The sequence below is a fragment of the Sardina pilchardus genome, chromosome 20 (assembly GCF_963854185.1).
Source record: "Sardina pilchardus chromosome 20, fSarPil1.1, whole genome shotgun sequence".
Classification (NCBI taxonomy): Eukaryota; Metazoa; Chordata; class Actinopteri; order Clupeiformes; family Clupeidae; genus Sardina; species Sardina pilchardus.
The window spans coordinates 3,079,968-3,107,244 of NC_085013.1; the positions used below are offsets into that span (position 1 = coordinate 3,079,968).

General features: G+C 45.8%; 1 protein-coding gene across 1 annotated transcript in view; it reads right to left on the reverse strand.

The window, feature by feature from the left end:
• The window catches only part of lrfn5a (leucine rich repeat and fibronectin type III domain containing 5a), a 44,398-nt gene extending 22,994 nt beyond the window's left edge, over nucleotides 1–21,404 (reverse strand). The window contains exon 1 of the mRNA XM_062523433.1: nucleotides 21,248–21,404. The gene's annotated coding sequence lies outside the window, so the exon portion shown is untranslated. The remainder of the gene's footprint in view (nucleotides 1–21,247) is intronic.
• Between the last annotated feature and the right edge of the window lie 5,873 nt (nucleotides 21,405–27,277).

Sequence of the window (27,277 nt, forward strand, 5' to 3'; positions counted from 1 at the left end):
TTTAGGCGTTTCTATGTTAAAGTTCCAAAGCATTCCAAAGCACAAGACATCACACAACACACACACACACACACACACACACACACACACACACACACACACACACACACACACACACACACACACACACACACACACACACACACACACAGACACACACACACACACACACACACACTGAATAAACACACATGTATTGCCTCATCATCCAGAGGAGAACAGTCGTGCAAGCACTCTGATGGAGAATTCCGCCTGAGAACTGCACTGGGTGGGGCTGGAGACACACTTACTTGGGAATCAATTATTCAAGAGCAAATAGGCACTTAGCAGAGAGGGGAAACTTTTTTAATGAAGCGCGTTTGCGATTGGGAGGCAATTAAGACTGCCCATTAATTTCAGGTTGTCTGTTTTTTTATATCATGGGGTGAGTCGGAGAATATCTATTTTGATAACCATTTAATGAATACACACACTGTCTCTCTATTTCTCTCCCTCTCTCTCTATTTCCCTTTTAAGTTATCCTTTTAATGTATGTATCCTTATGATAATATCCCTACTCTGACACACACACACACACACACACACACACACACACACACACACACACACACACACACACACACACACACACAAACACAGACACACACACACACACACACACACACACACACACACACACACACATATCTTGTGTACCATGGCCTGCCTTTTGGTGTGCTGATACATGTAGTGGATCATCTGTGCTTGCTGGTACGACAAGATCGCACACACACTCACTCACACACACACACACACACACACTGACATACAATACACAAACAGAAAACAAGGGCAGCGAGTCATTAAGGGCAGAGTGAGAAAACATCTCTCCCATCATACATTTGTTTGTTTATGTTTTTGAGACCTCGATCCTTAAATCCTCTTGTCCCGGGGATGTGCGTTTGTGGAGGGGGGTGGTCATGTGTTTTGTGCCCGGGAGCGCAGGATAACTCAGGGGCTTAACCCCACGTGCCCTTGCAGCGCCAGAGCCTAAGCCATCTGTCTACTTGTGCCTGTACAGAGACAGGGGGAAGAGATGAGGGACAGGGGATGCGCAGGAGAGTAGGACAGAGACAGAGAGAGAGATAGAGAGAAACAGAAGGAGGGAGAGAGAGAGAGGGAGAGATGGAGAGAGAAACTGACGGAGGAGGAGAGAGATTTTTCTCTTTTTTTCACACAAATGCGTCCAGAATCCACTATCCGCCAAGCACCAGCTGCATGACAATGACAGTGAGGCAGATAGAGGGAGAGAGAGAGAGAGAGAGAGAGAGAGAGAGAGAGAGAGAGAGAGAGAATATGTGCAACAGATGGAGGAGACAGAGTGTGGAGATGCGTAGTTTAATTCCGTCCGCGGCATAAAAACCAGGACCACCAGGTCTAAACATCCTGTTCCCACCATCGATGACAAATATAATACTTACATTATTTTCCTTTGGTATGCAAAATTATAGAATGAGTCAATTTTCAGCCATAATGCAAGTAGCATTTTGCTTCTACCTGCACTCACATGTTCACAGACAGCACAGAACTACTACTGAAATGGTAGCTGGATAACTTTGCTATCACTGGCTAATACTGTGAACTATTCTCGCCATTGCGGCCAAGTTATTTCCTTTTGACATACAGTATATGGCAGTCTATGGGCAGCACTTGGTCAAAACAAAACCAAGTGGTTGTATTTGTTCATTAAAAATGTATAGCACTATTCTGATGAATGCAAAAGCATTATAGTCCAAAGTTGACAACAGCTGGATTGAATGAGTGCCCCTATAAACTACCAGCTGGCTCATAGACAAATGACCCGACTAAATGGCCACATATTCAGTGTCATTTTATAATTCACTTCAGTTGTACTTAATGTCTCTCTTTTCATCAAGTTGTGCGATCATGTGGAGAATGCAACATAGCTTACTTAAGATGCAGTGTTTACTATTAGCTATACTTCAGACTGGAGTGTTAGTGTCAGTGTTAATGCAATCAAACTGATCTAACATTACATGTCTAAGGAGCTGGGCATATATAACCGGATTTGCAATGGAAATCAAAGGATTTGGAATTCCATATGCAGTGCAATATTTCACTGACATAGAATTGCTCTCGGCCATATGTAAATGCAGGTATTATAAGTTTAAACGGGATTTGTGTATATATATAACTTGTGGCTTGCATCAAGACATGTCTGGGATTTAAATGCCGATACCATAAAAAAGGATTATCATTTCTTGCAGGCAACAACCATCAATTTGGCCCATGACACCGCTTCAATTTGGCCCACTTCTTGAGGAGTCGTGGGCCTAATTTAATGAAACAGCAATGAAGGAAGATGCCTGCTTTATAAACCCAGAATAATGCTCATGCAGGCTGCTCTGTCGCGATGCTGCTTTTCTTTGGTTCTTTGGTTCTTTGGCTCTTTGGCTCTTTGGTTCTTTTGGTTAGGCGTACTCAGGACTGCGTATGTGATACCGTGAGGGAGGGGCCATTATGGACCCTGGGTGTGGCACGCAGAACGTTTGCGACTGCCGCCAGCCGGCGATGTATCCTGCGTCGTGTTGTTGTGCAGCGTTAAGTGTAGGCTTGGTTGTTGATAACCCACTGTGGCAAATCCCCCATGTTAACAACTCCCCAGTGTTTATCTGAAACGCAATACTCTCTCTGTTGTTGCTTTTATCATTCTCAAAAGCAACTCGCGCCGAGTGCAATCATACCTCCCTCTTAAAGAAAAATATCTTCTCAGGCCTTCACCACCAGCCTGTCGCTCTCCATGCATCCATAACAGCAGGCCAGGGGGCCTGGTTTCCACTACCTTGCAAATGTGCGGATCTCATTTGACTCCCTGTATTGATTTCACATTTAGGGATTAATGCAGGACCTAATGGACAATCAGCCTGCATAGCACCCTTCCTCAATCTGTGCTTGCCTTGCTACTATGGATGGAGAACATTGGATCCATAATCAATTTGTTTTGTTACGGCCGCTTTTGCTGTTGTTCCTGGCACATTTTTAGCTTGTTTTAATTTCTTTAAGGACCTTTTGTGCATTTTTTTTTTACCCTTGTTAATAGTGGTCGTTTTAAAGGGCGCTCTAGCATTAGTAGGCAAAGCAGACATTAGCTGCAATATTAAAGGCAGGGAAGTGCTTCAATTTCTTATAAATAATAAAAGAGGATAAGATGATATTGCAATTCTGAAATATCTCATTTGCATCACACAGTCGATTGTCGTGTGCATATTAATAGGACGTGATGGACAGCCCGGGGGGAAAAGAGCATTTGTGTTTTTGATTTTTTTTAAATAATTGTGATTCTGCCCCTTTCAGACTCGTACTTTAAGAGAGACGTGGCGCTCGCTTTATGCATCCAGCGCCCACGCAGATATGTGCGCTCTTGCCCTTCAGCAAGAGCTGCGTTCTGGGACCATGTGGGAGTTATTCACGAAGCCGTGTTACACACACCCTCCTCCTCCTCTTCCTCCTCCTCCTCCTCTTCTCTTCCCTCTTCCTCCCTCCCTCTCCTTCTCCCTCTGCCTCCTACTTCTACACAGATGGAGAGCATCCCTACCCACACCCCCACACTCACACCACCATCTTCACCACCACCACCACCACCACCACCACCTCAGTATCCTTCCAACTCCGCCCGTTTTTTTCCGCCACCCAACTCCAACCATCCACCCCCCTCCTCCCCTTCACCCCGTGTTGTCTGAAGGGTTTGATCATGAGTCTGTAGCCTCTGGTTTGAATTCTCAGAATTTGGCCCAGGGCAATGTCTGACACCCTCCGCAAGTACAACCCCCCTTCCAGCTGGAAGTCCTCTCCGAACACACACGCACACACACACACACACACACACACACACACACACACACACACATACACACAGAGAGAGAGAGAGAGACACACACACACACACACAGGAACACCATCAGCCTCCTGATCGGCGATTTGTGCCGCGGGTGAGAGAGGTCGAGCTCCAAAGATCACCCGTCTCTCTGATCAGCGCTCCTCTGTGTGAAGGATCACGTTCTTTTGATCTGCCTCCCAGGGAATCTCTCTTTGTGCTCTCTCTCTCTTTTTCTCTCTCTCTCTCTCTCTCTCTCTCTCTCTCTCTCTCTCTCTCTCCTGATCTTTTGCTCTGTCTGGTCACTGGCCCTGTGCCTAGCATGCACGTAAACAACCACTTACCCCACCCTCCTCCACTGTGTCTCGCACAGCCACAGCTCCACTACTCTAAGCACATAAATAACTGCCCTTACTACTAAACCTGCTCTATGCTTCTCCTCCTTATCCACCATATTTCTTTGCCAACAATGGCGTTGCCATGACACCTCAGTATTCAAAAAACATTTTGTATTTCCGGCGAATCGATTTTAACGTGACGGTTGACAGTGCTTGATGTATCATAATGCAAATAAAAGTAACCTTTTATATTTTCTATCAGTTATATATGATGCAGTATATCCATGCTGAGGGCAGAATTGTCAACAAGTTGAAGAATATTCTACTTAGCGTACTGCGAATGCTAAAGCTATAATGTAAACAGAATGGACGGAAGATGAAAAACGGCCAGATTTCCGGTTTAAGGAATAAGGTGGATAAGCCCGAGTCTACTGCTGTGACCTACAAGACCTATAGATGATGCCAGTAGGTGAATACAGAAACTGGTGTGTATCATGTGTGAGCCAGGCCTGAGGTAACAGATTGAAAAGAATTAAGTAATGCACATCCCATTATTCAGAAAGAAAAGGAAAAGAACTAGGCCAGTGTATAATTAACCTCGGCTCATACAGAAAGGCAGAAAAAAACAGAACAGAAAAAAACAGCAGAAGTTGCCCCAAATTGGGTAGAGTACAGTGGCAGACAGGCAAGGCCTGAAGAATAGCTCTTTCAGCACAGATAAGTCATTGTGCGTGTGTGTGTGTGTGTGTGTGTGTGAGTGTGTGTGTGTGTGTTTGTAAGAGGGTGTGTGAGAGAGAGCATGCATGTACAGTGTGTGTGCGTGTGTGTGTGTGTGTGTGTGTGTGTGTGTGTGTGTGTGTGTGTGTGTGTTTGTTTGTGGAGTGATGCCTGCTATGAGCTAGCTCTGGTGCCCCTTCTGCCCTTCTGTCTCTCACTCGTTTCATAAACAAACTGCCCAACTCTCCCAAAAGCCCCATCCCTCTCTCTCTCTCTCTCTCATTCTCTCTCTCTCACCCCTCTCTCTCCTTCTCTCTCTCTCACCACCCCCCTCTCTCTCTCTCTCTCTCACTCGCTCTCTCTGCCCCAGGTCAACACCCATCCCTACCCACCCCCCCACCCCACCCCATATGTGCCACTGCTCCGTTCAAAGTCAGGCCAGTCAGCTCCCGCGGTCAGAGCCAGCTCTGCTCGGCGCCGCAGATCGGAGGTCACTCTGTTCATTTCTCAAAGGGCCCATTAGCGGAGAGGGCCTCGGGGCGAGAGACCGGCAAAGCTGATTGTTTTGCTTCCGTCAACGTCTGTTATATCTGCAGCCAGCCAAAGCATACAGATGCCCCCCGTCTTGCCAGCGCAGGAGGCACAATGCCACCCAGATGGCCGCCGACTCGAGAGCGGCGCTCTTTTGGCCCAGATCCGGCCCACGGTCTGGCTGACATCCGCCCGATCTGGCCCGGATCACAGCCACACTCAGTCCCAGCAATAAGGCCAATAAGGTCTCTTGCCCTGAGCAAGGGAGGCAGTCATACAGCTATTTCCAACTCATGGACGAGGCTACGGAGAGGATGAGCATCTCTTTACAAACTGTGAAAGCAGAGTGGCAGGTTTTCACAGGACAGGGGGGCGACGTCTCCCTGTCTTGAGCTCCATATCTGGTGAGTCATTTACTCACAGTCAAAAGGGAAGACATTTTAATCTTTGGAGTAATCCTGCTATATACGCCTGTCATCTCATGCGAGCAAATGCAGAGTTTTATATCACGCTATCTTTATCCTGGCGAGCTTAAAGGTTCACCAGCAACATGATTTTCATTGTTTATATTTACGACACGTATCCGTTTTGGTCCAAAAAAATATATATTTCATTTTCTTGATATTGCTCCTGATCCACAATCACTCTGCAACAATGTGATTCAAAGTGGATATTCAAGTTGAGGCGCCTCGTATCTGCAGTGGAGACAGAAGTGTGCCAGGAGATAATGATCGCTCACGAAACCACGCTGTGTTTGTGTGTGTGTGTGTCTAAGTGTGTGTGTGTGTGAGCATGCATGTACAGTGTGTGTGTGTGTGTGTGAGAGAGAGAGAGAGAGAGTGAAGGTGTTTGTGTGTGTGTGTGTGTGTGTGTGTGTGTGTGTTTGTAATTTGATTCAAAGTGGGTATTCAAGTTGAGTTGCCGCGTGTATTTACGGCGGTAGACGGGAGTGTGCCAGGAGATAATGATCGCTCACGGAGCCGCGGTGGCAGATGGAGGAGTTGTGGACGGTTACAGCAGGCTTGCATGTGCTAATCCCGTACACACAACTTCCAGCGCACGTCGGCCCCATAACCCACTTAAGCCCTGGGGCCACGGCCAGCCGAAGGGAGCCGAGCGGAGCCAAGCGGAGCCAAGTCCAGCCTGCCTCGGCCAACGGGCACTTTCATCGAGATAGGGCTGCAGTGAGGAGTGTGTGTTTGTGTGGGAGGGTGTTAGAATGAGGCACAAATAAAAATAAAAAAAGGTGTGTGTGTGGGGGTGGGGGTGGGGATGGGGGGCGACGGCAATTTTTATCCAGAGAGGGGTGGGGGGCGAGAGAAAAGCAAACAATCCCAGAATTCATAGGTTGTATCGATCAGCTCAAAGGCACATTAATTCCGAGCCCCGTCTGGTTAAGTTCTCACCAAACATTTAATCTCTCTCCTCTGAGTCATATATTGGGCCATGAAGAGGCTCCTCTCTGAGGACCGGTGATGATTAATACTGAGACCATCGTCCGCGCTTCCTGGCCGCTCGCTCGCACGCTCGCTCACTCGCTCGCTTCGTCCGGGGTGATGAACTGCCACGAATCCCCACCTGCCTCAGCTGGCCACCCATTTCCTCCTGAATATGTATAAAACACTATAAAATTTCATGACAGTTTACCTATTCCCGCCACAGCGTGACACCGGCGGGTGGCGTTTGTCAACGGGGGATTACAGGGGAAATATACAATCCTCACTTTGTAAGTCTCATAAAACATGCATAACTCCGGTACATGCTGACCATATGCGATGGACTACTCTGGCCATAAATACTGGTGGAAAATGGCTCCCGCAAGGAATAGCATCCCCCTACGGAGAAAAAGCTGATAGGGCAGCAGGATCAAGCCATTAGACTCCGGAACAATTACTGGAGTTGTGGTTTTGTTGAAGGAGAAATGAGAGTGAGGAAAACAATTTTTTTCTTTTATATATTTTGCCTTCAGGTGCTGCGTTTGTGTTTGTGTGTGTATATGTGTATGTGTGTGTGTGTGTGTGTGTGTGTGTGTGTGTGTGTGTGTGTGTGTGTGTGTGTGTGTGTGTGTGTGTGTGTGTGTGTGTGTGTGAGTATGTGTGTGTGTGTGTGTGTGTGTGTGTGTGTGTGTGTGCATCTGTGTGTGCATGTGTGTGTGTGTGTGTGTGCATCTGTGTGTGCATGTGTGTGTGTGTGTGTGCATCTGTGTGTGCATGTGTGTGAGTGCTTGCGTGAAAGTGAATGACGTGAGTGGGAACGAAGGAGAGAAAATCGTGCGCTATAAGCATCCACCAAATGAAATCATGGACCATTTTCTTGTGTTCTGCATCTAACCAGCGATCTAAAATGTGCTAAAAGGTTTTTCTGTCATTTCAGAGTCTTCTGCAACAGCCCCCTTACCAACACTCATCCCACCCCCCCCCCAACCCCACCCCAGCCTCCCTGCACGCCACAACTACCCACACTGACATCCCAGCATGCAATGTGTCACAAGCACTTCCCTCTCGACTGACTGAGCACCTTCTCCTCCACTTCCTGCTCTGAGCCGCACAGTCGCGGAGATGACGGATCAAACGCAACACGCACACACGTCCTCCGCGCTTCAGATGCACGGACAAATGAAAAAAGACGTACGGACGAGAACGACAGAGAGAGAGCCAGAGAGAGAGAGAGAGAGAGAGAGAGAGAGAGAGAGAGAGAGAAAGAGAGAGGGAAAAATGGCTCATAGTCAATAATCCACAGGTTCCTTGAAGATTAGCCCCCTCTGAAGGTCACGCAGACATGCCAGGCCCTGACTAAATGACTGGTCATCAAGGGAGACAAACACAACACAACACAACGGCGAAGGGGGAGGAGAATTGAGATGAATGCGCCGCGCACTTATCCAATGCAGGCAGGGGGTCATTAAAAGGTCATTATGGTCTAATGGCCCCCATGACTACTCGCCATGACAATCAGGCCAAACCACCTGGAGGGGGTGAGAGAAGAGAGAGAGAGAGAGAGAGAGGGAGAAAGGTTAGTGGTGATGGAGAGATAGAGGAGGAGAGACAGAGAGAAGCATGCAGCTCTCTCACATGGTAACATGAGAGAGAGAGGAAGAGGAAGAGTGAGATAGAGAAAGAGAGGGAGAAAGAGAAAGAGTGAGACTAAGAAAGAGAGAGACAGAGAGAGAGACAAAGAAAGACTAAGAGAGAGAGAGACTAAGAGAGAGAGGGAGAGAGAGAGAGAAAGAGGCTCTAAGACAGAGAGACAGAGCTGTCATCATGGAGGCTTCTCTCAAGGGAACATGACGAGAGCCACTGTCAGGCATGACACAAAGCTCTGACTGAGTATTTTTCTTGCTCTATTTCCCGGTAGTCTTGATTTATTTATTTGCTTGCATAGCAGGCGGTAATTAGGCATGGGCTGGAGGAATCAAACTTAAAAAAAAAACTAAACAGGAGCTACAGAACTAAGGAGAGGGAAGGGATGGAACGAGACCAAAAGAGAGACAGTGACAGATTGACTGAGAGAAAGAGAGGGGGAGAGAGAGAGCGAGAGAGAGAGAGAGAGAGAAAGAGAGAGGCAGAGGAAGGTATCAGCCCTTGAACAATACATTAGCACAAACATTTTATATGGCTCCCCGCCTCTGGGATGGCTTACATCAAAGATATGCAAATACAAATAAACTATGTAACAACCCAGAGATGGTCCTGTCAAGAGCTGCCCCTAAAGATGCCTGTGCGAAGTAAACACAGCTGTGCCGGTGAAGAAAAGCTATAAAACAACAAAGGCCTGCAAAACTCAGTCTATAGCACTGAAGTAATATGGGACAACTGCGTGGTAATTTCACTCCAAGTCTGACATTTTTGACGTGTGAAGATGTGCATTTACTGGTTGTGTATTTATAGCTTTATTTGGACATTTTGTAGCTATCTCTATTCAGTTTAGGTATTTTGACGCCATCGCACAATAAGGGTTGTAATTGTGCCGCATGAAATGAAGGACGCTTGTCTAAAATGGCAGCCAGCCATCTACTTCCAGTCAGCCACCCTTGAAATATCTCCGCCCGGATGGTATGAACAAACGTGGTGACCAGACTACCAAATCACATTACGCCTCTGCCTCTAGACGAGGCGAGACTTGACTAGATTCCCAGAATTATTCTGGAATGTTCATAACCTCTCTGACACTGGCTGTTCCAAGGGCCTCTTTCATCATCAAAGGGGAAAAGACAGCTGTGCTGCCTGGCCTGGGATTAAGGTGAAGGTGCCCAAAAAAGCCTCTCTCCCCATTCCTAATACCATAACACTCGCTGTCCTGGTATAACCCCATGGAGGAAAATAGTGCTGATGGATGCGATTATACGTGTGTGTGTGTGTGTGTGTGTGTGTGTGTGTGTGTGTGCGTGCGTGCGTGCGTGCGTGCGTGCGTGCGTGCGTGCGTGCGTGCGTGCGTGCGTGCTGCGTGCGTGCGTGCGTGCGTGCGTGCGTGCGTGCGTGTGTGTGTGTGTGTGTGCATGTGCACGCGGTGTGTGTGTGAGATGGTGATGGTGGAGGTTGTAATCATAGAAGAGAGGTGTCTAGACTGTATACAATAGACTCATCATGGACCCTGTAGGACCAAATCATACAGATCGCCAATCAGTTCTCAGACAGCCATGGAGATAGTGACTAATACTGGACCTGATCTGGGTCTGACCTATTCCACAAGCACACACTCTATAGCCATGATTATGCATTCACTGCAGCCCTATACACCAAGCCTGAGCATATTAATCATATTCATTTACGACTGGCAACAGTGTCTGATTAGTTGAGTTAATGAAATTGTGTGTAGTTAATAAAATAATAGATAACTCAATTCTGGAGGATTCGGCTCTGAATATTTCATAAATTAGCAGATGGGAATATTAATGAGAGTCAAAAAACTCCTCGGTTTGGCCTGCCACCGAGGCAGTTTTCATGGTCAGTGAAAATGGCACTTCAGATGTCTTGCTTCCCTCCTTAATTGGTTTGATCTCGGGCGCGTAACCGGTGTCACCGTGCGTAATTACCAGGTCGTGCGCAAATAAACCTCCTCTGAAGGCTGGAGCGATCAATAACCCTGATATTTAACCACTGTCTCTCGCCAGCAAGGCCACCCACACACACAGATCCGCACACCATTCCAAAAAGCCACGCTGAGAGCTGTGACTGACGTGTCACACTTTCATCACGTCCATGTCTGATCGCTGTCTTATTTAAGCCTCATCTTTATGCTCATCTCTCTGGTAGGGGAGACAGCTTCCAGCCTCCCACGTCATTTTATTTTGACATGTCAGTATTTGTACAATAATGGGAGCTCCCTGGTACCTGCTGCTAAATCCTTTCCTTTCTTCCTCTCCTCCCCTCCCAAACCTCCCTCCCTCCATCTATCCCTCCATCTATCCCTCCATCCCAGTGCCGCCTCAGGCCTTTCCCCGGTGGACGGGGGATTGGAGGATGTTTGTGGCAGGTGGTGGTGCAGCATCTGGCTCCACTAGCTCTGTGTGTGTGTGTGTGTGTGTGTGTGTGTGTGTGTGTGTGTGTGTGTGTGTGTGTGTGTGAGAGAGTAACTGTGTTTGTGTTTCTGCCTGTGTGAGAGCAGTGAGAGGTCATCTTTACAGGGCTTTCACAAGGTGCAAATGGCCAGGTGGCCGCATTTTCACTGCCGCTCAACACCCTTACTCCACATTGACACATCAGCATGCTAATCATATGGGTTCAAGTGCTCTGCCCCAACTCTCTCTCTCTCTCTCTCTCTCTCTCTCTCTCTCTCTCTCTCTCTCTCTCTCTCTCTCTCTCTCTCTCTCTCTCTCTTCCACTATACATCTCTTTCTTTCTTCCTTGCCCTCCATTCTCTGTCAAGCTCTTCACTCTACTTTAGTGCAATTCAACCCTCATCAGCCTCCCTCACTCTCTATGCGCTATGCAATTCAATCTCTCCCTCTCTCTCTTTCTCGTTCTCTCTCTGTCTCCCCATTCCTCTTCCTCTCTCTCTCTCTCTCTCTCTCTCTCTCTCTCTCTCTCTCTCTCTCTCTCTCTCTCTCTCCGCATCTCTCTAGCCCTCCATCTCTTTTTTTTCTGCAACGAGCAACAAAGCGAGCCATTTGCACAAAGCCAGCCTGAAAGCATTGGCCCTCAACACCAGCATTGACAAAGCACCAGGTTCATTAGGGTAAACAAACAGGCCGGGTGGGGAGAGGTAAAGGGCAGCATCTATCCCGGTAGCTCAGAGATGCTCCTCCAGATTATCTCCTAGAGTAAACACAGAGACGGCTCGTTTTTTTTTTTATCCCAGCTCAGGGGTGGGGTGTGGGGGTGAGGGGTGAGGGAGACTTTACAGTAAACAAGGTTGATCTGTGGGTTCATACCTTGAGAGAATAAAAAAAAAACACGCTCCAAATATAGCCATGGTAAGACTAACTCTCTAGAGATATTTGGCGATATAAATAGTTAATTTCTTATTTTTCCCTTATCTTTTGTCCAGCATATACAGGATTGTATGATTATAGATGTACATGATTCTATGATACACTGTACATAGCCACTGAGCCATGTAGGTGTATACATACGCTGTTGATTTCATGAATAAACATGCATTGGATTGTAATCTCTCAATGTGCTATTGTTTTGCCATTTCTGCAAGGCATGCTACACATTACGAGATAAACAACCATAGCAACAAAAACCATGTAGAGGAAATGTATTGCATGCAGCGAACGTATATCATTCCATGCAGAGAATGTATCGCATCAGTGGAGATAAGCTAACCAAAATATTTCATTTTCCACCCCGCATGTACTGTAGGGGCCAGCAAGCTCACATCATCACTCCTGCACACACCATTTTGTTCCATGATATCACAGTCCTTACAGCGCACAAGAGCACCAATCCTTCTGGTTAGTGAGGGCCAGTGAGTAGCTGTAGCGGAGGAGCCTTTGGGGGGGTGAAAAGCAGCGAACAGAGAAGCTTTTTGACTGATGACCAGCCGCCCAAATCCTCCAGACCGTCCGAGCCCTGTGGCGGGCTGGGCTGGGCAGGGGCCGCGGCCGCACAGACGGCTTTCTCTCGACGCGCGGACACCGCTGTTCACATTTCAGGATTAGTGACCTCCTACGCCAGCCAAGCAACACACACACACAATGGCCAGCTAACGCACCGTTCAACCGCACACGAGCGGAGAGCATGCGCCAGAGGGCCCTTTTCTTTCTTTTTTCTCTTTTTTTTTTGCACTGGAACAAATCACACTGTCCAGCCAGACCTTCTGGTAGAGGATCTGCCCCCTGGTCACATGATATTAGTGAACCTGGGGGCAAGTGGATGGAGCGGCAATAATACGGACATCTACACACACTAATCAGACGCCAAGATACGGTGTGAGATGCCCTGAGTGTTTGGTTGTGGCCCTGCCACACATCCACACGAAGAATATGCCTCGTCAATCTTCATCTGCGTTCGCATTGGCCCCACTTCTTCCAATCCAATCGCTGAAGCTGAGGGCAAGACCATTATTGAGAGCGAAAGATTGATTGGCAGTGAATGAGAGCTCTCTTCTAGCTTTTGGCACCAGAGAGTGAGAACTGTGGCGGGCAATGCGACCCCCACCCCACCCCACCCCAGACTGTCATCCCATGTCAGTCTAAGCAAGCCTCCTAACTGGCACCCCCTTCAGTCTGGGAACGGCTCACGGCTGGCTCGATCGAATGTCACTTAATCTCCCCCCCCCCGATTTATAGCCTTATCTTCTTATCTCGTCTCGTCTCGCATCGCTGCTGTTCTCACAGGTGCGACAAAAGACTCGTTTTTTAAAACGCATAACAATATAATCCCCACGCCCCACACACAGGCGCATTGTTGCAGTAATTACGATCTCATAAAGGTAGTAGAGTATAAACCGCGGTGGCTACGATTACGAGCGACGCAGAGAGGAAGACACTGTTTCTGCTTGAATGTGATCCTGCCTCGGAGGTCGCTCTGCGGTGTGTCTATGTATAAACATATGGGGCTTTTTGCCTTTTTATTTGCCTTGCATTGTGCCATGGACAACAATAAGAGGCAAGGGATGAGAGAGGGGAGGGGGGGGGGGGACCCACAAAAGGAGACGCTGTAAATCCGCCTGCTTTGTTGCTGACAAAGCCAGCTAAATAGCTTAGGCACGAGTGTGCCGGGCTCTGTTTAAAGTTCCTATCCTATCTTGCCTGAGTGTGTGGACAGGCATGACAGTTTGTGTGTGTGTATGTGTGTGTGTGTGTGTGTGTGTGTGTGTGTGTGTGTGTGTGTGAGTGTGCATACTGTATGTGCATGACACTGTGTGTTTGTTTGTGTATGAGTATGCCCATGTCCATGCATCCATGCTTGCATGTGTGTGTGTGTGTGTGTGTGTGTGTGTGTGTGTGTCCATGCGTGTCTGTGTCTGTCTCTGTGTGTGTGTGTGTGTGTGTCCGTGTCCAGGGCCGAGATTAAGGCCATGCTGTGAGGGTGGCCTTACCTGTTCATAGTAATCTCATAAGCACACTGGAAAGCAACCCCAGGGCCCGTCCCTCAAACGCAATCACCCGCAGAGCCCCAGCACAGCCCAGGCCATGAAGGCACACATCTGTGGCTCCAGCCCCACATAGCATTTAGCAGCTTAGCGACGGCTTCCGCGCAAAGAGCACACCAACAGTGTGCTGCACTTGAAGTGAAAGACTTGTATGCATAGCCCGGTGGTGGCAAAAGCAACCATAATGGAATTTTAGCACTATTTTTTTTAAGTATATTTAAGGCTGCAGCAGCAGCAGCAGCAAAAACAGGAATTAAAAAAAGATTTGCTTTACTTGCCGTGTTGCTTGATGAGTTGTACTTATTTTCACAATCTAATGAGACTGCATTCTCGACATGCATTCCCAACTGATGCAATTAGTAAACATGTTGATTTGTATCTGAAAAGCCTGGGATTTTAAGGGAACAACCAACCAAGAACAAAAAATAACAAGCACTCCTTACTATTTGTTAGGTTTGTGTTGTCTCAGTGACCGTGTGCATTGATTTCAGTTTCATCTATCACTACGATGGACAGGTCTCTGTTTTGAAAGCGATGTCAACCGGTTAACTTCCCTGTGGTCACATTTTTTCAAAAGCATATACAGTATATGCCTCTAGTAGCTGTTCCATTCCCATTTCAAAGCAGCTTTTGCAGACCCCAGGTCAGGTCACTGCTGGGTGTGAGAGATACTGTAGGGGCTGGTAGATGAGGACCTCCTCCAACTGATCTGCATAGCACAACACTGCTCGCGGAGCTGGAGAAAGAAATGCTAATGTTCCTGACATTCATTACCAAAATCACTAATGAAATGTTAAATTACTAATACCTAATTAGAGGTGCATTATGAAAATTGCAGAAGGTAAAAAAAACCCTCGCTGTTGTAAAACAGTATGAACCAGTTCCCGTTGTTTCCACAAGCCGCTCTGAAGTGAAGAGTGGAGCAAGCCTCTGAATGAGAACCGCCAAATTAAACACACCTTGGAGAAAAGCACACACACTCTCTCACACACACACACACACACACACACACACACACACAGGTCTGCCTCTGACAACCATGCCTGCATGTAATGACAGTGAGGAGAGGTGTTTTGTATTCCATACAACATGTGTGCTGGAGAAAACCACCTTCACACTGCGGCAGTAATTCTTCTTGATTCCTCTCCTGTAATGGCCCTGGCGGGTTCTCAGCCTCGGTATTCTTCTCCCTGCGTTGCGCCTCGGGCTGTTAGGCCAATACTGGGAATGGGCAGCGACTAATTGTTTACAGGCAGTGAAAGTGTTTAAGTATGGGAGGCATGGCTCTAGCATGTCATTGTTTCTGGTGTTTGCTGAGCGAACGAGAACGAGATTGGACGAGTCAATTATCCAGAAGCAGGAGGAATTTAAAGACAGCCTATGTTTGTTATGAACATTAATTCTTTTTACGACCAAAGGAGATGATGTGCAAGAGATTTCATTCATGGTCATCATGTTTTACATGCATGCCTTTGGGTGTATCTGTGTGTGTGTGTGTGTGTGTGTGTGTGTTTGTTTGTGTGTTTGTGTGCGTGCATGTAGATGCTGTCCTGTACATAACTATTAGCATGCCTTTGCGTATGCATGTATGCATGTATGCATGTCTGCGTGTTAGCGTGCATGCATGCATGCTGGTGAAGCCCTACTTTAGCCATGAAAAACACCTAAGCTCAACATCCCCATACAAAGCCCATCACCCCTGGGAGGTTAATTAATGAATGAACTAAGATGCCCTTAAGCCTGCGTCGTTTGATGGAATCCATATGCGTCAGCTGAGTGCTTCAAGCTGTCTGTGGCTCTCCTGTGTTTTGCTGATCCAACGTACACAATTACTCAAACTCAGGCCTCGACCATGCTTCATAACTCCAGCCCTGGCACCTTTGGGCCAAACAGATCCATAAATGTCTCAAAGTGCAGTTGCGTAAGCTTTGGATGCACTGCATGATCCAGTGGCACGTGAGTAAAAAACGAAGCAATTTGCGTTTCTCTAGCGCGATGCGTTTCAAAAAGTGTTTTTTCAGCGCTTCCTTCACCTTTCACAGCCCTGCTAGATATTGGTCTGTGATGAGAGGGAGAAAACAGTCCTACTGTTCTCCCCTTGGTAACTTTGACATCTCTATTCTGCCCCTGTCGGGGTCACAGGTGCCGTCCCCTGTGTGTACTGGCTGCTGCAAGGGCTCCGTGGTCCTCCTCCCACTACAGAGGAGACTAATCCTCTCATAGTTGACACTTTGCTCCTGTTTTGCACTGACAGGGTGGCAAGATCCAAACAAGCCCCGACTGCCCGTGTGGCAGCTTATTATCGCTGATGAACACCCCCCCGAAGTCACTCGCTCTTCGCTACCAACCACCCCCCCCCCCCCCCCCCCCCCTCTCTCTCTCTCCCACCAGCACAAAACCTCGGGATTTGTCGTTCTTCACACATAAGCCTTGCAGTGACATGTTGACATCCTCAACCCTCCATTCAATTAGAGCATCTTCCTCTCTCTCTTTCTCTCTGCGGGTCGGCGCTTAGGGTGTCTGGATGTGGCATGACACTGACAGACCTGAAGCAGGTCAATGTGAACAGTGTTACTGTGTGTGTGTGTGTGTGTGTGTGTGTGTGTGTGTGTTTTGTGTGTGTGTGTGTGTGTGTGAGAGAGAGAGAGAGGGAGAGATGATAAGAGAGAGAGAGAGAGAGTGATGAGAGAGAGCAAGGAAAGGGTGCATCCATATGATTAGTCTCCTCCATTCAAATAGCAGCATCTAAATCACTACTGGGTTCCTGTCACAAGGAAGCTAAGTGTGTGTGTTTCTGGTCTGTTTTTTTTTTTGTTGTTTGTTTGTTTCAGATGAGGTGTTGGGAGACATGGGGAACAGACTCCTCTGACTCATCACTTCTGTACACACACTCTCTCTCTCTCTCTTTCTCTGTCTTGCTGATGTGACGTCCCAACACCCTAAAGGGCTGTTTTAGACACAGCAGTTTAGCCAGAGCAAAATAAAAAGATAAATAAATGGATGTAAAAAAAATATATAAATATATACACAAGTAAAACCTCATGCAATGGAATCATGCTCCATCAATCCTCCCTGATAATCCATGAGTCAAACACAAAGCTGTCTGAACCACACACATTTTGTCTCTCAGACTCTATGGCCTCAATGTGAAATTATTTCAGTCCAAGAAGTATTGCTCAGTGGTTCATGACACTTCAAACAGTGCTCCTGATTTTGGTGACAAGGACACAGAGTACAACTCCTGCTCAATGAGGATTATGTTCAAAACAACCTGTTAAATACAGGTGACTAATGCATATGATTGTCAATGGAAATGAGTGCATCTGAGTGCACCACTTGATTTTTACTGGCATGGCCTATTAAAAGCTATTTTAGAGGACTGTTGTGAACCTAGGGTGGTCCGTTATGGTGAAGCAAACCATTGGCAACACAAATGAATACACAGAAAGGCTAAAAAGGGTTTCTGATGGCAAGAACAACTATTTTCTTTGTGTATGCTTTGAGACTAGACTGATACCTGCGTGCAATATGGGATGTGAGTTCAGTTGCATAAGCCAAATTGCCATCATAGCAACTGCTGGACATAAAATAACTCTCAAGAAAACATGCATTCCCTCAGAAATCAAGATATCAGTGCACTGATTAAAAAACAACCCAAGGCAGGCAAGGAAGCTACTATGCTGCTGTTGTTATTGACATGATTAACTTGTTTAGCTGGTTTACGTATCAGACCATTAGCATACCTGAAAAAATGGTTGCCAGATTACATATCTGATTGACTCAGACTGTTTGTATCACTACACTGCTTATGAAACATTTAGTCGGTGTAATTCCAAGATGCAATGGATAGACCTATTAACATACCATGTCATTAGTGTTTAATAGGTATAGGCTACCTATGGGGAGAGCAACATTGTTCCTATTGTCAATAGATAACCATAGCAAGGTTTGTCATAGTATCACGCAAGAAACACAAATAGGCCAGTCACTTCTCCCCCCTGGGGGAAACAGTTTCGTTTCTGTGTGCTCTTCAGCTGTCTCTCTTTTCTTTGGGGAGCGCTGTGCTCCTCGTGTTCGCTGCAGCGGCAGCTGTTCTGTGTGGCGCCGCTGCGGTGGCTTTATTTTCGGAGCTCCCTCACCACTGAGCCGAAACCTAAAAAGAAAGCCTGCCATGGCAGCGGTTCGGGCGCTGGCTTTATGTAAGAAGTCCTGCCCACGACAACGAGGGAATGAGGCGTGAATCGGGAGCTGTCCGCGGTGCTGACTGTCTCCAGGCAGAAATAAAATGTCCGCGGCTCCGGATTTCACAGCACCACAGACAGCGCTGCACAAAAGGCAACTCGACTCGCAGCTATTGACGCGCATCCTCTTTGGAAAACTTTCAGTGCTAATTGGATGGCATCGTTTTTAGGATCGACTGCTTAAACTTATTCTCACAGCGGTACGAATTAGCTAAAATACAGCCATTCGTCCAGCCCAATTCCTGCATCTGGACACCACCAAAAGACTGTAAATATTCATGCATGGGTACAAGGGAAAGTGACCCCAACTAACATTACTCATGGGTAAACAAGGCAACGTTACGTTACACCCTCTCAGCGACGGGGTCGCTTGTTCCCTAAAGTGGTCGTGTGCAGCGACGAAGCCTATTAGTGGTTTGTCAACCAAATCTGTCAACAGTCACAGCTGTCACAACTGTGACGTGGTGCCAGAAAAGCGCATTACAAAACATGCGTGAGAAGTCCTGCCATCCAAGTGCCTACAGAAGGGTCAAATTCGTCCATTCTCATATTCACAGAAGGCTCGTTTACTTCGTTGTCAGGTTTGATTTAAATCTGCCTCTCAGAGACAGCACAAAGCAATCAGTTATGCAGCAATCAAGATCGACCTTGCAAATGGGGAAAGGACACGTTATATGGGCTCAAAAGGGTGTGGTAATTTCAGAAGATGAATTTGTTAAGTTTTTTTTTGTTGTTGGCGCCTGACTCATGAGTCACAATGACGCCAACAGCGGATCTGGTGCGTGTCCACTTGGACACCTTGGCTCAAGCTTGTAATGTCATAGGGGAAAGCTTAGCAAGTGTAATTAAACAAGTCTCAAGGACCCTGCATTCGGTCAACGTGGCCAGCTGGCAAACGCTCTAGCGACAGACGTCTGAGAGACAGGCGGCAGCCTTTGTTTATATCTTATGTTTTTTTTTTGTTCATAAATTGCACTTGATGTACCTCTGAGAGTCATCGGTCGCGGTCACTTCAACATGGCCTTAATAGTATTGTCCTTTCTGCGCAGCAAAAAACTGCGGCTCCCACCCCCGCCCCGGTTGCCTCCGCCGACACTGCCCATCTCCCCACAACTGCAGCGCGGAGCATAAATTGAATTATAGCACCACCAGCCAGCGGAAGCGGTCCTGCAGCTCAGTTAGCCAAGTGTTCCGTAGGAGGACGACAAGTATGGAATGTCCCCACTGAGTTTTCCCATAATCAGCTGTGCATCCACCACCCTCTTCATCAGCCAATCACCAATGATTATTGGATAGAGTAAAAGTGGTAAACTACTTTCCAGAAGCAAGCCTTCAACAGCCATAGAGCCATCGTTATACTGGCCTTTGAAATTTGACTATGATGCGATCTGTGTCAGATGAGAAATGACACACCTCATGTCAACGTTAAGGGCGTTTTTTTTTTTTAAAGACTATTAATTAATGTGCATAAATAAAATAACTTTATACTATTATACTTGTATACTATTTATTTAGAAACATCTGTTTCAAATGATTATATGTTTACCTTCACTATGGGCCAAATGTCTTTACTGTGCATTTGATGCAGTCTTCTAACACTTTTGCTATTGATGTACTCAAAAATACATCTTTACTATGTTGTAGTACTTTCGTACTAGGAAGGGTAGAGGTGTGACACGTTCAAAATGTGCATGCAGTACGCACACCAAACACAAGCTACTAGGCTGCTATATTTTAGAGGGAAACTGATTGCGGTTTTTGTCTAACAATTGCTGCTATCAAGAAATGTCTCAGTATTTTGTGCCCTTGAATACCGTCAGCTACCAACCATTATATCCACAAAGCATTCCCTTTGCTTTCATCTGGCTAACCCCCTTGTACTGCATGCAAATATCTTGAGAAAAACAAGGAACACAACTGTGTATTAATTGCTCATCAAGATGGCTGCGAGAACTCTTCTATAATATGTCCCTTACATAGCCGAGACAAGATTGCTGGCAACAACTTGGTTTTCATCATTCCCGTTGTAATGTAGGTAAAGACCGGACGACGCCTGAATTCTTCATGATCGTTTGAACATCTGCCAAAGCGGAAGACACAGTTCTGGCACATTTTTTTGCAGGATACGCCTATCACACATGCACTTGGTTAAATATAATGATACTATATATAATGGCAGAAAACACTTTATAGTCGACGAACCAATAGCACAACATGATGAAACAAAGGGTTGTCTATGTTAACTCACTACCAACATCAGCACGGGCGCACACGCACGCACGCACACGCACACACACACATACACACTCACACTCTCTCTCACACACACACACACACACACACACACAGACATGCACGCACGCACGCACGCACGCACGCACGCACACACACACGCACACACACACACACACACACACACACACACACACACACACACACACACACACACACACACACACACACACACACACAAACGCACACACGCACACACGCACAATCCCGTGCGCACAGACTCACACAACCATCACAAGAAGAATTTATAGCCCCCACCCCCGGACTAACACCACCTTCTTGGACAAGATCTGAAGCAAACCACAAGAATCACCCTGCGAATAGGGAGGAAGAGCGACACATATATACCACTGAATAAAAACAGAACAGCCTATTTGGTGTCCTCCTGCCATTCACAGTCAAAAAGTGTAGAACAATTTCCAGACTTAATAATGGATTGAGTGTATGCAGCAAGGAATCGCCGGTTTACAATGATATAGAAAGCCATTTTGAACATGTTACGACCTTGCAACGTACCTGGGGTGCAGGTTAGACTATTCACACCCAGTTTTCTAAAGGAACGTTCTATTTTAGGGCTGCCAGCAGTGGAACGCTTTGCAGTCTCTCACAGTATGTTTCTCCGTGTCGGTCGTGAACAACCGTGTCAACCGAACCCTCCAAACACTAGACAATGAAACAGCGATATATGTAATACTTTGATGTTAAAAGTTTACCTTGAAGAAGGAACGCCAGCCCTGCTCAGAAAACCGAGGATCAGGGGAATCGAATCTTCTCACATTTCATGTTTTCCCATATTTCTCTTCTGCTTGGCCCCATTAGATTTCGATTAAATCATTTCGATGCAAGGTGCGCTCGATTTCATTCCATATAACTCAGCCAAGCCTGTGTTGCCCATATCCCCCTCCGCGTTCAAGCGATATGCCATTCGTTTGTACACTATAAAGCCCTCAGAATCCACTCCTATTAGTTATCTTCTTCCTCTTCTGTTCCTTGCTCCGGTAGAAAAATCCAAATACGGTAACTCTGAGACAGTTCAAATTCCTACGCAGTTCGCCAGATCCCCGTTAGGATAAAAGCGCGCCTGTGTTGCCCATTGAAATGCTGAAGACCGTTCCATTCTCCAGCCACCCGTCGACGTGCCTCGCAAGACTGTAGGCTTCCCTCCGCATTAAAAACGGATTGCTCTATTTAGCTAAACGGCTGCCGTTTGCGACAACGAGCGACCAAGTAGCCAAGATGAGAAAGTCGGACCAAATCTTAGCAGGGAGACCTTTGCAGCGCTGCACCTTCCTTGCACTTCCCTCCGCTCTGCTTCCAAGCCGAGTTAATCCAGAGAATGAGTGAGTGCGCTGTGCGCTTGCCCTCCATCCAAGTCATTGAAAAGGCTGCTCCCACGTCCTCTTCTGGCAGTCTCCTCGTTCCAACTTAGCTCAGTGAATAGATGATATGTAGCCTATTCACGTTAAATAAGTTGTTCGCGATGGTATAGGTTAATTGACAAATTTAAGAAGTTTGATGAGTGTAATACTGGTAATGATATCCCAAACAAGAAAATCACGAGAAAACTACATGCGGTTTTGTGCCATTGTGGATATAATAAGAAAATCCATTACCACTGCAAATAGTGGGTTAGGCGATCCGTCCGATCGTTCGAAACGTTTTATCAAAGTAAAGAGAAGCACCAACAGCCGGGATATGCGGTAGATTCTCTCATCTACCTCATCCACTGGAAAAAATGGAGGAAGTCATCACGGATTGGCTCAGACTGACGTTCGCTCTCCTCGATATGTCTGTCATTCTGCAAGTCGCGCTGAGAAGTGCTGTCGGCTTAGCCTTCGCAGGGATACGGGACACTCCTGCACTGAAGACACAGAGCAGGCAGCACGAGGCTGGACTAGCCTATCATGCACGCCACAATGGCTGGGGAGGGAGCACGCTATCCCCGAAAGAGACTCCAAATGGGCTGCAACTTCCATAGTTTATCCCGCTCCGAGACAGTAGGCTACATGTCAGTCAGTCGCGTAAAGACCGGCGGAACCAATATACGAAGTTTCTTAGTGACGAATTTAACCGTCAGTGACTTCATGGAGCCTAAATAGTGGGGTTAAAGGTTTTTTTGTAAGTAGAATGAGAAGGGAGGGGGGGACTTTTGCGTTCTGGACATGCGAGGCAATTTTCCCCTAGGGCGTGATATCAAGTTTGGGAACTTTTAGGGACAAACGCTTCCTTACAATAGTTTACACGTGCATGACGGTAGGCTACTGTTAATGAAGGTGAAGCTCTGCGGAAGCTAGCATGAAATGCTACTTATCGCTAACAAAGTCTAACGTGCGTGGGGTGGCAGTCAAGCTCCCTTGGGTTTTGAATGTGTTTCTATTGTGAACAGTCATAACAACTGATATGAATGGGAGACCGTCAGTCCTTCACCAGACAGGCTATGTGCTTCTCACCAGTTACTAAACTGACCATAAGAATGCCTGGAATTCAAAATAGCTCATTGTTTTTGCACTATGAAATCGTTGTAGGCTACTGGTCAGTCGCCTATAGTTTGCTAATCCGTCAATAATTAGCAAGATGCCATTGACTGCGAGGTAGTGAACATCTGGCAAATCATCACTTTGACCGGCACGCTAATCTTAGAAGTAAGTCATGAAGGGGCTATATCAAATTCGCTAACGGTAGCTACCACGACAAATGTAATCTGTTGAAGTTGGGAGTTGTTACACACCATTGCAGTGGAGCACAACGTGTGATCAGGACCATGGACAGCTCCTGGTGTCGACGTGACTGTACGCCACATCGCTTCCCTCACGTCATCACATCTACCTAGAGTATTGCGATGATGGGTACACGTATTTAGACAACTACTGTATATCCAATTGATGGTTATTTTTTGTTGGTCTATAGATTTGGTAAATTGGAGAGGTACTGGGGACAACACTGTAGGCTGTACCACACTTCAAGATCTAAAGTTGGAATGCAACCCTGAATGATACTTGCAATTATGAAGAAATTACAAGTGAGCCAAAAACAAAACAGCCAAAAAGCATGATTTAAAATTATACTGTCCATTTAGTTTATTATTAAGACTCACGTATCACATGTCAGGTGTTTCCCAGAGTTGCACCTTGCAACCTGCGCCTGCTTATTATGAAAAGGGAGAAAGCTTTCTCTAAATAATGTGAACAATGCACATTCTCAAACTTGCATTAGGATCAAACTGATGTTTGTCAAGCCCCTATTCCCAAATGTCCAATGGCAAGCGCGAAAGATACCAGGCTGTCTAATTAAAATCCACTTAAACTACACTAGAGTGAGATCATTGTAGTGTTTACATTCATCACTGGTAAGCTTTACTGATGAAGAACAGACTACCAGTTAAGCTCAAATAGTAAGTAAGTAAGTAAGTAAGTACTTTATTTGTAAAGCGCTTCTCACAGATAAAATCACAAAGTGCTTTACAATACATAATAATAAGATACAAATAACAAGAATAAAAGTCAGCCATCAAATACACTTTTTAAAAGAGAAGAAAAAAGAGAAGCAATATCACAGACGTCACAATTTATGTATAGAAAGCGTTTTAGCCTCAGTCGTTTTATCATTAACTGCAAAGCATTTCCATTTAACCTCTAGTAATTATTGATACCAGATTATTTTGTTGATTCATGTTATTTCCTTTCAGTCTGAATTCAATAAAGTACACTGCAGTAGGTGACTAGTGTGTATGAGGATAACATCAGTCATACAAGTGCTGAGACTCATGCAACATATTCCAGTGGTCCCTCCAACATTTCTAATCCCTCCAGCAATGCTACTGTGTCATTAATGTTTGCATCATGTTAGAGTACTAAACATTCCAGATCTCGCAGATTTTGCCTGGAGGAAAACGTGTACACAACGTAAGTTTCTCGCAGGCTTTTAAATGAGCCTGCCCCATAAAGAATCATTGACTTCTGCGCTCCTATGAGAGGATAGACATGAAAAGAAGCCGGGGAGGAGGAGAGTGATCAATGACCTGAATTATTTACACAATCGTTGATGTCCACCATTACCAGTTCACGTTCCACCATCCTCGTCGGTTAAATTAAATCAGTTCTTTCTCAGATGACTGTAGAAGAGACAAACATGGTTAAAGATAATTATGCTCGATATAATGCTTATGCAACTCTTTCATATATACACCATGCATTTCACCATGTAATGATGCATTATTATGAACAGAAGATGGCACATGGTGATATGAGGAAGTGATTCATATGGACCACCTGTTTGAGATTAAATTAGGTTTAAATGGAGTATGTAGGAGTGGCTTGAAAGCTAAAAAAAAGAAACAGTACTGTTCAGGTGATTTGATTAAGAATTAGATTTAACCTGCCTATTCCTCTTGTGGCGCATTACTTTGAGATTTCATCAATTATCATGGCTGTGTGAGTCTACCGTCATTAATTTTACTTCCCTTACAGACTTGACTAAAGATTGGCTCTTGGAATTCTCCAGAGCTTCTGGTGCCTAAAGGATTTTGCTTTTAAACTTGCTCATCAAGCAGGGCTTTTTTTTTTCTTTTTTCTTTTTTTTTGGAATGTGCACAAGTGATATCAAAGCCAAAAGACTGCTCTGAAAATGAAATTTCATAAAATGGCTCTTAAGTCTTTCAGTAGGTTTTGAAGTGGGTAATGATGAAGTGCTCCCATAAAAGCTACCATGAGTGTGGCTGAACCAGCATACAAAACATGAAAATGCTGCAGAGATTTTTTATATAAACTACAATTCCCTTCTCTGAAGTATTTAACATCAATCATGGTCAAGTATCCATGGCCTTAAAATGAGAACTGTCTCGGCATAAGATACAGTATCTTAATGAATGAGCTGCCGTTTATTGACTTGTTCTCATTTGCACTGCATCATATTTGGCTTTTGACTTCACCTTCACCGGTATTTTGTTGTTGAGTTTATTGTTACTTCTTTGTTGCTGCTGCTGCTGCTGCTGTTGCTGTTGTTGATGATGGTAATGATGATGATGATGATGACAACGGCAAAGAAGAAGAAGATTGTGGTGATGGTTATTATGACAATTGTTTTGTGCTTTATCGTCATGGTCGTGTTCTTGTCACAAAACGACAGTTGTTCTTCTATAAATAATACAAGTGTTGACTCTCTTGGGAAAGACAGATCCCTTCATTCTGCAATCTCTGAGAGCTTTTCCAATCTCCTTCAGTTTTCTTACTGAACCCATTTGGAGCTGTATCTGAAGGATGGTAATTGTTTGATGGCGACTAAGTAGCCATCATTTCACTGACGCAAAATGGATTTAATCACTACACATGTGTGTCTGTCACCATAGTTACCTTGGCAACCTTCCACAAATAACAATTTCTCTTAAAAGCACCACACATTAGTGATGGAAAACATACATTTTGCCATACATATTAATATATGTATCACTACAGGAGTACACGTTTTGACAATCAGGGTTGACATTATGAAGATGTTTGATTGTCAGTGGCATATTGAAATAGCAACAGCATTACATCACACGCAAAACATATATTTTTAACATAATTGAGTAAATATTTCAAAAGTTTAAGTACCATGCATGAACCATCGCACAGAAATATAAAATGCATGTGGAGGTTGCATTTGAGTCTTAAGTGATGCTTGCTGATGGAATGGCTCTTCTGTGAAGAAGGGTCACTTAATGTGGGACAAGATATGTCATTCCACTTCCTCATGTGGTGCCTTGTGTCCAGCTTTGAGCTCTCCCCAGCACTGAAAGTGTTAACAGCACCAGTGCACCACCACTATGGACATTCCTCCACTATCATTTCCTGCTCGCTCGGTGCTGGAGGATTCCCCAGGCTCCGACCCTCTAATAACACCTCTCAGCCTGTGAGAGACAGAGGGAGGGAGGGAGAGAGAGAGAGAGAGAGAGAGAGAGAGAGAGAGAGAGAGAGAGAGAGAGAGAGAGAGAGAACGCTTCTGAAGCTCCTTCCGACCTGCCATGGCTTCCAGTCACACCAAAGAGCTGCAAGACAGCAGGTCATGGGCCTGCTGATTGAAGTGTTTTCAGCTCAATGTCACACAGAGGCCATTTTGTCCCATCTTTCCTCTCTCTTTCACTCTTTTTCTCACCCTTTTCCTTCCCATCCTTTTCCTTCTCTCTCTCTCTTGCTCACTCTCTCTCTCTCTCTCTTTCTCTCTCTCTCTCTCTGAACATGCAGTTTATTTTCCTCACACCTGCTGGTAATCCGCCATGCCCTCCTTTGCCTGTGGAGAGTAGTCGAGCAGAAACCTGCGCCAAGAGATATAATCACACCATCTCTCCTGACACCAACCTGCGTCCCTGCCGCCGGGGGGAATATAAAATCCCTCCCAAAAATAAAGACAAGAAAGTACGAAGGAAAGAGGGAAAAACAATGCTGAAAAATAGACCCCTGGTTAAATTCCTCAGGCAGAAATGCTTCCTTTCCTTCTGTCACCTCCCGGAGAGAGGACAAGCTAAGGGTGTCTCTTATTTCTTTTTCTTTTTTTCCCCCTTCTTTTTCTCAGGCTGCCTCAAGTATTCTGCCTCGTGTGTACTGTGTGTATTTGTGAATGCTCAGCAATTTGTAAAAGGTGCTGCGGGGTGAACTCACTGCAGTCCCACTGCTAATTCACCCCATGCTCCCCCTCCAGAGGACAAAGACCTTAACCTGCCTGTGTTTGGGATTGGGGCTAGAGATTAGGCCAGCTCTTAGTATTTT